This window comes from Schistocerca nitens, chromosome 7 (genome assembly GCF_023898315.1).
Source record: "Schistocerca nitens isolate TAMUIC-IGC-003100 chromosome 7, iqSchNite1.1, whole genome shotgun sequence".
NCBI lineage: Eukaryota > Metazoa > Arthropoda > Insecta > Orthoptera > Acrididae > Schistocerca > Schistocerca nitens.
The window spans coordinates 577,889,300-577,901,412 of record NC_064620.1 but is presented as its reverse complement, the minus strand read 5'-3'; positions in this window follow the sequence as shown (position 1 = coordinate 577,901,412).

Genomic DNA, 12,113 nt, shown 5'->3' with positions numbered 1-12,113 from the left:
AAAAGTTTTATCTCAAGTACAGATAGTGTTGAGGATCAGTGGACAAAGTTCAAAACCATCGTACAGTATGCATTAGATGAGATCGTAAGAGATGGAAAAGAGCCACCCTGGTACGACAACCGAGTTAGAAAACTGCTACGGAAGCAAAGGGAACTTCACAGCACACAAAAACATAGCCAAAACCTTGCAGACAAATAAAAATTATACGAAGCGAAATGTAATGTGAGGAGGGCTATGCGAGAGGCGTTCAACTAATTCGAAAGTAAAGTCTGTGTACTGACTTGCCAGAAAATCCTAAAAAAAATTTAGTCTTATGTCAAAGCGGTAGGTGGATTACAACGAAATGTCCAGACACTCTGTGGGACTGAAACAGAGGATGACAGACTAAAGACCGAAATACTAAATGTCTTTTTCCAAAGCTGTTTCACAGAGGAAGACTGCACTGTAGTTCCTTCTCTAGATTGTCACACAGATGACGAAATGATAGATATCGGAATAGATGACAGAGGGATAGAAAAACAATTGAAATCGCTCAAAAGAGGAAAGGCCGCTGGACCTGATAGGATACCAGTTCGATTTTACACAGAGTACACGAAGGAAATTGCCCCCCTTCTTGCAGCGGTGTACTGTAGGTCTCTAGAAGAGCGTAGCGTTCCAAAAGATTGGAAAAGGGCACAGGTCATCCCCGTTTTGAAGAAGGGACTGTAACGTCCACGCTCGGGCGTACGTTAACTCTTTAAAGCCTGTACTATGATAAGTTGACGGGCTTCACCTTATAAGAAAGGATTTTAGTAAATATGATGACCGCGTGTACCTAAATGGAAGCAAAGTCGGACTTACACCCACTCAGTAACAACAATGATACGTCAAGCTAGTATAAAATGCAACTACACGTTAGTACGGGCAAGAAGCATACACAGCAGATGCTACCAATGATTAATAATACGGTCGCCAGCCTAATTAGGCATTGAGTGAGTTTTTCCTTGTACAAGCGGATGTACGTACAAGCATAACTCCACGTAGTAATACTTCATTATATGGAATAGTTTAGAGCCAGAAAAATCTACTGAACTAATATTTTCCCTTTCTGTACTAATTTGGACAAGCTATAAATACACAACATTACACTATAATGATTACTACACACTGCATTTTGTCTATTGATCCAACTGAAATCGGGCATAGGTTACCCTAGAGATAGCACTTTTGAAACACACATACAATGGCAATTTTAATAAGGGTAAAACACAGATAAATTTAGGTTTTATATTGACTTTGACTTTGCTGGTCAAATCAGTTCAGTACACTTCACTTCAGAATTTAAATGAATAGAAAAGAAAAGAGTGGAGGGGGTGGGGGTGGGGTGGGGGGGACCCTGAAACTGTTATGATCACTGTGTTGAAACTATTAACTATTGAAAGCATTAAGCACTCAAGGTTTCCAATATATGAGTTACTCCTCCTTTTAACTTGTTTCCTACTCATTTAACTATCATTATTTTTGTCTCTAATTAATTAAGCTTCATTACTAAACCACTTTCAACATTATCTTCAAATTTTGTCAGATCTGCTATTTACCAAAATATTCATTAACAACAGAGTTCTTTAAACATCATTCTGATATAGATGGGTCTGCAGGTAATTCTTATTAACATAAACTTTAAGTCTTCATTTCGGGACACTTGGGTTGCACAACATGTGGAAAGGACCCTGTCTAGGTTAGTGATAAGGATAATTAATTACTAGGACAATTCTGGTAAAAGTTAAGTTATTATTGAACTGTCAGGAACAAATTTAACACTGGTCCACACGAATACAATTCTAAAGATTTAACCTGTTCGTGTCGATGCGGCGGTCGGCGAGCGGCGAGATGGCGGGGCCCACAGCACACATACAATCACGGCTATGGCTCTTGGTGTATCGGCACTTTGCTTCTTCTTAGCGTCGCAATCCTTTTCAATTCAGTGCCTATAGAATATAGCCATGCTGTATAGTCGTCGGAAACGGCACATCCGAGGCTCAATGAAACCACTTTTTCCAGGATAGCCTCCTCGATCCGGAACGTGTTCCTCAGACCGATGCCCAACACCGACTGTATTGCTGAGCCCGTTATGCCGTGCCGCGCCCGTGTGCATTTTCCCGCGCTCGCCTGCCATCCACCTTTTACCACTCCCCTACGGATAGGGTATTCACCAAAGGTTTTACATTCCACATATCCTAATACATTGCCTACGTATGGACCAGGCGCACAATTACAATTTTAAACATGTTACAATAAATGTTACAATAAATTCAACATGGGTTACACTTCAATTCTGTTATAGCATTGCTTGAAATTTGACATAAATATTAATATTCACCTCGAAAGTTGCTTACATTTTCTTTAACATCATGACACGAAAAGAAAAAGAAATGAAATCAAAACATTGCTTACATTAATTTATCGAAAATCAGAAGAAAAAATTATTATATGTACAGTTGTTGTTGTTACAGGACGTCGAACAGATGTGCAGAACTATAGACCTATATCTCTAACGTCGATCAGTTGTAGAATTTTGGAACACGTATTACGTTCGATTATAAGGACTTTTCTGGAGACTAGAAATCTACTCTGTAGGAATCAGCATGGGTTTCGAAAAAGACGATCGTGTGAAACCCAGCTCGCGCTAGTCGTCCACGAGACTCAAAGGGTCATAGACGCGGCTTACCAGGTAGATGCTGTGTTCCTTGGCTTCTGCAAGCCGTTTGATACAGTTCCCCACACTCGTTTAATAAACAAAGTAAGAGCATATGGACTATCAGACCAATTGTGTGATTGGATTGAAGAGTTCCTAGATAACAGAACGCAGCATGTCACTCTCAATGGAGAGAAGTCTTCCGAAGTAAGAGTGATTTCAGTTGTGACGCAGGGGTGTGTCGTAGGACCGTTGCTATTCACAATATACATAAATGACCTTGTGGATGAAATCGGAAGTTCACTGAGGCTTTATGCGGATGATGCTTTAGTACATCGAGAGATTGTAACAATGGATAATTGTACTGAAATGCAGGAGGATCTGCAACGAATTGACGCATGGTGCAGGGAATGGCAACTGAATCTCAATGTAGACAAGTGTAATGTGCTGCGAATACATAGAAAGATAGATCCTTTATCATTTAGCTACAAAATAGCAGGTCAGCAACTGGAAGCAGTTAATTCCATAAATGATCCGGGAGTAGGCATTAGGAGTGATTTAAATTGGAATGAGCATATACAATTAATCATTGGTAAAGCAGATGCCAGACTGAGATTCATTGGAAGAATCCTAAGGAAATGCAGTCCGAAAACGAAGGAAGTAGGTTACCGTACAATTGTTCGCCCACTGCTTGAATACTGTTCACCAGTGTGGGATCCGTACCAGATAGGGTTGATAGAAGGGATAGAGAAGATCCAAAGGAGAGCAGCCCGCTTCGTTACAGGATCATTTAGTAATCGCTAAAGCGTTACAGAGATGATAAACTCCAGTGAAAGACTCTGCAAGAGAGACGCTCAGTAGCTCGGTACGGGCTTTTGTTGAAGTTTCGAGAACATACCTTCACCGAGGAGTCAAGCACTATACTGCTCCCTCCTACGTATATCTCGCGGAGAGGGCATGGCGATAAATTCAGAGAAATTAGAGACCACACAGAGGCATACCGACAATCTTTCTCTCCACGAACAACACGAGACTGGAATAAAAGGGAGAACCGATAGAGGTACTCAGGGTACCCTCCGCCACACACCGTCAGATGGTTGGTTGGTTGGTTGGTTTGAGGAAGGAGACCAGACAGCGTGGTCATCGATCTCATCGGAATAGGGAAGGATGGGGAAGGAAGTCGGCCGTGCCCTTTCAGAAGAACCATCCCGACATCTGCCTGGAGTGATTTACGGAAATCACGGAAAACCTAAATCAGGATGGCCGGACGCGGGATTGAACCGTCGTCCTTCCGAATGCGACCGTCAGATGGCTTGCGGAGTATGGATGTAGACGTAGATGTAGATGTAAAGTACACTAATTACTGAACACCTGCCACAGTTCAGGGTGTTTATAATCAAATTTTCGCTACTTGCGAGGGCCCCCAAGGAAAACGGGTGATCGAAGGACAATGAAACTTTGCGCAAGAGAAATAACGAATAAGTCATTGAAACAGTCACATTTTAATATCCACATAAGAGGGCAGCAATTGTTAATCGTGTACCATGTTTATGTTCCAGGTTACAAGCGTTGCTGAATGTGACGAACATCTGCGCTCACGATAGCCTGGAACCGCACTAGAGTGTACCCTATTACTGCCCGAAACATCTGGGGTGGGATGTTGGGTGTTTGCGACATAGCTCGTGCACATTTCGTCTCACATTCTCAGCCATGGCAACAGTAACTTCAACAATTTGTGGTACAGTTGACCGTAGATCTCTCCCTGGAGTAATTCCCAAATCTTCAGTTAATTCGAATTTCCGATTCACGTTCTTCAACCCCAGTGCGGAAAGAGAGCCTCTCCATATTCCTTTAATGCGTCGATACTCGGGAAGAGCAGCAGCATTATTGCTGCTTCTTTGTATAAAACAGCTTTACGAGTAATGCGCTGCTCTCCTTTTCCACGCCCATGTTGGTTGTCTGTAACCGCGGTGCACACTGATGCTTTTGTTTCAACACTGCGTCGCTGTACCAGTACCGCCGCCTAACGGCAAGTCACGACACTGTTGTTGCTAACAACGCAAATCCCGCGGCGCCTAGTCTGAACATCATTCCTATCAAGATGAGTAACCATACGGTAAATAGTCTTACGTCTACACTGGTTCAAGAAGCGAAAATTTAATTATAACCACCCCATACAATTTTTGTGCCTTTACAAAAGGTTTAGAGTTTCTTATAAGCAGAGAAGAGCCACTCATTTACATTGTTACTTTAAAATATAAACCCGCTCTGTTATACGAGTATTTCGACTTCTACGTACCAGGAGTAAAGATCAATGGACACACACTGGATGTGACAGCTTCACAGCCATACAGATGGATAAGAAACGCAGGTGGCACCAGAAAGTTTGCAGGATAACCACAAAGTCCAGTCGTGCTTGTTTCGTTCTCAGAAATCTTTCTTATTACGTTGACATGCAGACGAAACTACTGGTATACTTAGTGTACCATCACTCGGTACCGTCGTATAGAAAAACCTTCTGTAGAAGTTTGTAGTAAAAATATTGTGTACGGCGGATAAACGAACGTCTTGTAGAAACGTGCCTCTGCATTGACCTTGACAGTCTTACACTCACATGTTACTACAGGGTGTTTCAAAAATGACCGGTATATTTGAAACGGCAATAAAAACTAAACGAGCAGCGATAGAAATACACCGTTTGTTGCAATATGCTTGGGACAACAGTACATTTTCAGGCAGACAAACTTTCGAAATTACAGTAGTTACAATTTTCAACAACAGATGGCGCTGCGGTCTGGGAAACTCTATAGTACGATATTTTCCACATATCCACTATGCGTAGCAATAATATGGCGTAGTCTCTGAATGAAATTACCCGAAACCTTTGACAACGTGTCTGGCGGAATGGCTTCACATGCATATGAGATGTACTGCTTCAGCTGTTCAATGGTTTCTGGATTCTGGCGGTACACCTGGTCTTTCAAGTGTCCCCACAGAAAGAAGTCACAGTGGTTCATGTCTGGCGAATAGGGAGGCCAATCCACGCCGTCTCCTGTATGTTTCGGATAGCCCAAAGCAATCACACGATCATCGAAATATTCATTCAGGAAATTAAAGACGTCGGCCGTGCGATGTGGCCGGGCACTATCTTGCATAAACCACGAGGTGTTCGCAGTGTCGTCTAAGGCAGTTTGTACCGCCACAAATTCACGAAGAATGTCCAGATAGCGTGATGCAGTAATCGTTTCGGATCTGAAAAATGGGCCAATGATTCCTTTGGAAGAAATGGCGGCCCAGACCAGTACTTTTTGAGGATGCAGGGACGATGGGACTGCAACATGGGGCTTTTCGGTTCCCCATATGCGTCAGTTCTGTTTATTGACGAAGCCATCCAGGTAAAAATAAGCTTCGTCAGTAAACCAAATGCTGCCCACATGCATATCGCCGTCATCAATCCTGTGCACTATATCGTTAGCGAATGTCTCTCGTGCAGCAATGGTAGCGGCGCTGAGGGGTTACCGCGTTTGAATTTTGTATGGATAGAGGTGTAAACTCTGGCGCATGAGACGATACGTGGACGTTGGCGTCATTTGGACCGCAGCTGCAACACGGCGAACGGAAACCCGAGGCCGCTGTTGGCTCACCTGCTGCACTAGCTGCGCGTTGCCCTCTGTGGTTGCCGTACGCGGTCGCCCTACCTTTCCAGCACGTTCATCCGTCACGTTCCCAGTCCGTTGAAATTTTGCAAACAGATCCTTTATTGTATCGCTTTTCGGTCCTTTGGTTACATTAAACCTCCGTTGAAAACTTCGTCTTGTTGCAACAACACTGTGTTCTAGGCGGTGGAATTCCAACACCAGATAAATCCTCTGTTCTAAGGAATAAACCATGTTGTCTACAGCACACTTGCACGTTGTGAACAGCACACGCTTACAGCAGAAAGACGACGTACAGAATGGCGCACCCACAGACTGCGTTGTCTTCTATATCTTTCACATCACTTGCAGCGCCATCTGTTGTTGAAAATTGTAACTACTGTAATTTCGAAAGTTTGTCCGCCTGAAAATGTACTGTTGTCCCAAGCATATTGCAACATACGGTGTATTTCTATCGCTGCTCGTTTAGTTTTTATTGCCGCTTCAAATATACCGGTCATTTTTGAAACACCCTGTACACACACATTATTGCCTAATTGCAGTTTTGATGATTAGAAGAAGTTAATTTAGAATGAACTGTATATTTCAAAGCCGGCCGGAGTGGCCGACCGGTTCTAGGTGCTACAGTATGGAACCGCGCGACCGCTACGGTCGCAGGTTCGAATCCTGCCTCGGGCATGGATGTGTGTGATGTCCTTACGTTAGTTAGGTTTAAGTAGTTCTAAGTTCTAGGGGCTGATGACCTCAGCAGTCAAGTCCCATAGTACTCAGAGCCATTTGAACCACTTTATATTTCAAAACCACAATAAATGGAAGCAAACACTATTACAGGTACAAACGAACGGTGCGAGCAGAGGACAACGAAACAAGCAAATAATCGTAATAAACATAGGTCCGGAAAAGACGGACCCACAAGTGCAATCATACTAATAGTAATATCTCATATTGTATTCGCGTTATTAGCGAGGTGGGAGGCGCGAGCACGAAATTGAAACTCGCTGTCGCGTTTCTGTTATACTCGCTGACTGTACGAACTGATAAAAGGTGTCTGCGGCCGCTGTTTAGTCTCATTTTGTGTTTGTTCTTCTCCCAGGCTGATGGTTAGAAAGTATCTGTATTACGTACACTATGTAACTGATTGGACGTAATTGAAATCGTCAACATTTGTTCGTTATTATAAGTAATCTCAACTTCAGTGATGCTCAAAATATTGAAAAATATTTTTCATTTCATGAAAGATGATTGAACGACAACAGAATACTATGGTACTGTTGTGACTGACAATTCGCAATTTTTCACAAACACAACTTTTTTTATGTAAGTTCACAAGGTTGATGACTGAACATACAAACGAAAGGTAACAATAACGATGCCAGTATAAGTCTCCTAATTTAGGCAAACAAAAGTTAACTTCTAATTTTTCCATTAAGGTTCGTGGTAACACACTCTCACACTAGTAACAGTCCAATTCCGAGACGAAGAAGTAATCTTCACGGTCGCAGTACACGAGGTCGGCATCCAGCGTGAACTGAACTTTGGGGCTGGTTCTAGCCCCTATATGGCTCGAGCTCCCCGTGCAGGAAGTAGTGCTCGGCAAGTCTGTTTCCATTATCTTGTATGTAAATAGCCGGTGTTTACCATGGTGCTTTTGGTAAGCCTTGGGCATAGACAACCTCGTCCTCTTTGGTGTAATATGGGTTGCCGGCCCTCAGGGGTTACCTTGGTTCCGGTATAACAAATATGTGAGCATGCAACTTTCTACTTGGCAAGTCTGATAATTGAGACGACGTATGATCATTTTTCTAAAGACAAAAATTACAACCTGTATCTTCGTGACACATCTAAGAGACTATACTCACTGTTTCCTTAAAATAAAATTAATTTGCTTTCCGCCTTGTACCAGCAATAGAACGTGCATTCACACACTGTACATTGTTATGGCACTATTAACATTTAAGGTTAGGTTTATGTCGAAACTTCGCATGTGAAGGGTAAATAAAAAAGTGATAAACTGCGTCAACTAACTTTGTCCTCTTTCTGTATACCTATTAGTAAACAGCGTTTTGACAGAAAGTGTATCGATCGAGGCTCGCCAATTCCATGGCCTTCCACCTCCCGCTACTTGTCCCCTTGGATTTCTTTTCAGTGGAGATATCTAAATGATTTGGCGTATTCAGGTTATGTTAATAGCGTCGATGAATTCCGGGGATGCACTGTGTGTGGTTATAAGTGCATTCGGAACACTTGTATTGGCATCGATGAGGAGACGTGCTGATGCCTGTTTTCACATGAACGGTTGCAACATGGAAAACTCGTCGTAATGAGTTTGTCCTCAAGTGCACATTTGCGGGTTGGTTTCTCGGGAACCCTGTTATGAGATGTTCACATACTCAGCCGTAATGTGTCGTATGTGGAAAATTATTAGTTTCCGGTCCTGTGTTTATTGTGATTATTTGCTTCTTTCATTGTCCTTTCGTTTGCACCTATAGCAGTGAAACATCCTGTAGACTATGTTTAGTATTGGGTTCTGTATTCTCATGCAAATATATGTAAAACTTACAAACATATATCAGGCAGGGAATTTAAAATTCCTATATTTTCAAAAAAAGAGAAAGAATACCTCATTAATCTCTACTACAATTTAACAGAATATTTGCACTTACAGATATCGACTCTGCATTTTATATCGAACAGATCTTGAATTTAAAAGTATATTGACAAATATACAGGGTGTCCCAGCTATCTTGTCCACCCAAAATATCTCTGGAACAATAACAGCTATTGGAAAAAGACTTTCACCCGTATCAATGTAGGGCTGGAGCCCATGAATGTACATATTTGGAAACATTCTAAAACGAAAGCATATGTGTTTTTTAACACAAACTTATGTTTTTTTAAATGGATCTCCTATATTTTTTCTTCAGCAATCCATAGCATGACAAAGCACACACACACTGGCGTTGATTGCATCGCAATATTCCAATTACATCCCGAGATATTAAGACGCGAAGTTGACGCTTGAAACACCCAACATGCGCTGCTAACGCACGTCCTGAGGCTCAGGCGTGAACCCCATGCTGCCCGTAATCGCGACGTGATTGACATGCGTAATCACACTTCCATACTTATCAAGAGGTCCGAAACGAATAATACGGTCTGCTGCCATCCTGCATTAACGTCGTACATTCCAGCAGGTATTTATCCCATAGGCTAGGGGTGATGCGGTTCTGTAACATATCTGTGTACCGCAACGTTAGTCTCAAAGTTAACTTCGCTTATCGTCAATCCGTTACTAAAAAGGTAATGCCGTTCAACGTTAAAACTTTACTTTACTGTAGATCTAGTGCAAGTGACAGTTAATCATTCACTCGTAATAGTAAAATTCATGTTGATGGTTTTAGTGAAACGAGCAAGTGGACTAAAGGTTTTACCGTTGTTTAGGTAAAAATGTTTTGATTTGGGAAGTTCAGGTAGGACATAGAAGATGAATGTAAACACGTTTAACCAATTAGTTTTATTATCACATAATTATCAATGTTATGTTTATCTAATGCGTTAAATGACAAATTGTTGCAAACAAATGTTTCTTAACATCACTGGGTAAAATGGCCCTTTGTAGAAACTTCCACTGTGATACCAGCACTACATACTAAACATAGCGTTCACATCTCATACTCAAAGTGATGCCCATTGGCTTGCATACATAGGGTCACTCTGCCGATGAAGGATGCCCTACTTCGTGCTACTGTTTCCTCTTTGATGGCTGTACAAGCATCAATAATGCGTTGCTTCATGTCCTCTGGTGTTGTTGGTTCATGTTGGTAAACAGCATCCTTCACTGCTCCCCAAAGAAAATAATCCAGCGGTGTAAGGTCCGGAGATCGAGCAGGCCACCTAACTGGGCCACCTCGTCCAATCCACCTACCAGGGAACTTACGGTTCAGAAGTCGTCGTGCTCGTAAGGCGTTATGTGCAGGGCATCCGTCATGCTGATACCACATGACCATTCTCCGATTCAGAGGTACGGTGTCCAAGAGAACAGGAAGATTGTGTCGTATAAATTTGGAGTATTGTCTGCCATTTTGGATGTCATTTATAAAGAAAGGTCCGATAATGGTATCTCCAATAATCCCACACCAAACATTAACTTTCCACGGACGTTGATGCTCTACCTGACGAAGCCATTTTGGATTGTCTGCGGACCAATAATGCATATTCCTCATATTGACAATTCCTTTGTTGGAGAATGATGCCTCATCGGTAAAGAGAACATCTGCAAAAAAAAATCGGATTAGTCAGAAGTTTTTGCTGAGCCCACCGACAAAATGTTACCCTATTGCGGAAGTCATTTCCATGAACATCCTGGTGTAAATAAACATGGTAAGGATGAAATTTATGACGTTTAAGAATACGCTGTGCACTTTATTTCGACACACCAACTTCACGTTCAATTTGACGTGTGCTGATTTGAGGATTCACAGCTATGGTAGCGAGCACAGCAACTTCAGCACGTTCATCTGTGCGTGTTCTAGGACGATGTCGAGGTCTTGGATATAAGCTTCCCGTTTCACGTAGACGAGATGTGAGACGACCAAACATCCGGCGCGAAGGCGATGGCTTGTCAGGGAATCGTCTTCTGTACAGTCGTTCTGCCTGAACAGCATTTCGTCCACCTACAACAGGGTACAGAACAGGTATGTAGAGTACGGTAGAAAACAGACATATTAACTTAATAATCATAATGTTCGCTAACAGTACTATCAACAAACAAGCAATCTCATAACGTATTTGCCATCAACGTACATTCTCCATAGATCAGCAGCATTTCTACCATATCTTCATGTGTGTACATTATACTGTACAGTATAAGTTCCACAACACAACGTTTATTCACAATGTGTACTACCTCCGTGCCGTCACTAGATTACTCTGATGCACGACTACACTGGCAAGCGGTGTACTGCACGCCAAAGCAACAACAAACGGGATGCTCGGAGGGTGGTGGAGTACAGGAGTTTGCATGGGTCGCAAATCATAAACAAGGCGAAGTGGTAACTGTGGCAGTAATGGGAACTACGTTGGACACTTGACTAGGTAGAGCCAGGCCCTGTGCGACCGGCACAATGGGTCATATAACGCATTAGATTAACCATATTTTGGGTGTGCAGGATAAATAAGACAACCTGACGGGTGTACAACGATCGGTACTGGTTCGTATTGTGTACGTAGATACGTAAAACGTGCAAGAGGGAAACCATTATGTGCTTATGAGAGTTGATGGCAGCAGACCGTATTATTCGTTTCGGACCTCTTGATAAGTATGGAGGTGTGATTACACATGTCAATCACATCGCGATTACGGGCAGCATGGGGTTCACTCCTGAGCCTCAGGACGTGCGCTAGTAGCGCATGTCGGGTGTTTCAAGCGTCAACTTCGCGTTTCAATATCTCGGGATGTAATGGGAATATTGCGATGCAATCAACGCCATTGTGTATGTGCTTTGTCATGCTATGGATTTCTGAAGAAAAAATATAGGAGATCCATTTAAAAAAACATAAGTTTGTGTTAAAAAACACATATGCTTTCGTTTTAGAATGTTTCCAAATATGTACATTCATGGGCCCCAGCCCTACATTGATACCGGTGAAAGTCGTTTTCCAATAGCTGTTATTGTTCCAGAGATATTTTGGGTGGACAAGATAGCTGGGACACCATGTATATGAAGATAGTAACTGTTGTCGAAAGAACAGATACCATTGATGACTGTGTAGCTTCTCTAGAA